This window comes from Coenobita brevimanus, chromosome 30 (genome assembly GCF_032717465.1).
Source record: "Coenobita brevimanus isolate Jiangsu-jjx chromosome 30, ASM3271746v2, whole genome shotgun sequence".
In the NCBI taxonomy this organism is placed as follows: Eukaryota; Metazoa; Arthropoda; class Malacostraca; order Decapoda; family Coenobitidae; genus Coenobita; species Coenobita brevimanus.
Window position 1 is genome coordinate 6,306,277 of NC_136983.1, and position 841 is coordinate 6,307,117.

The following is an 841-nucleotide window of genomic DNA, read 5'->3' on the forward strand; positions in this document are numbered from 1 at the left end:
CTCTTGAAGCACTGGTGTAAGACGGGTGAATGTGAAGCGGCAGCCAGACCTCATGTGTCTGGTAACTGCGAGTGTAAGAGAGGGGGAGGCGGGAGACTGGGGGTAGAAGAGGGTTTGGTGCTAGGTTGGAAATAAAGTGTAAGTCTTCAATGTATGACTTGGACGTTGTATTTGTGTTATTTTAGTAAGGATAGATGACATTATGATGCTAGCATTTTAAAAAATTAAGTAAATGTCTGTAGAATTAGTGTAGCCAGGAAAGTTATGAACGTTTGCTGAGTATAGACTGAGGTTTGAATGCTTTCATCCCTTCCCGACTTTAACATGAGACGTTTCCCAAGGAGATATTCTTAACGATCTAACATATAATTATATTTTGCGTTGACTCGAAAACATAGCTACTATAGAATATTTATGAATATATATGCCACGTTGAGTACACCGCTTCCCATCCGATCAGCGAAGTTAAGCAACGTTGGGTCTGGTTAGTACTTGGATGGGTGACCGCCTGGGAACACCGGATGCTGTTGGCATCCCTACGTCAAGTGGGGTTGGTGGAGGATTAGTGCCCCTCCCTGTAAAGCAATTAACTCTAAGCCCTTGGCCACCCCATTTGGGATACATCTATCTATCTATCTATCTATATATATATATATCTATCTATCTATATATATATATATATATATATATATATATATATATATATATATGTATATGTAAAGTCTTATAAATTTGGTTAATTAGTTATCCTCTGTCATCCCGCCATAAACATCCGCCACCAAATATTTCCAGTGTTATTCTGGTAATAATTCATCTCGAACTTAGGCTCTAAGGTAATGTG

The 841-nt window shown here is 38.8% G+C and overlaps 1 pseudogene; it reads left to right on the plus strand.

Moving 5' to 3' along the window:
• The first annotated feature begins 414 nt into the window (after positions 1-414).
• Positions 415-533, plus strand: LOC145395368 (5S ribosomal RNA; annotated as a pseudogene).
• Positions 534-841: the final 308 nt, after the last annotated feature.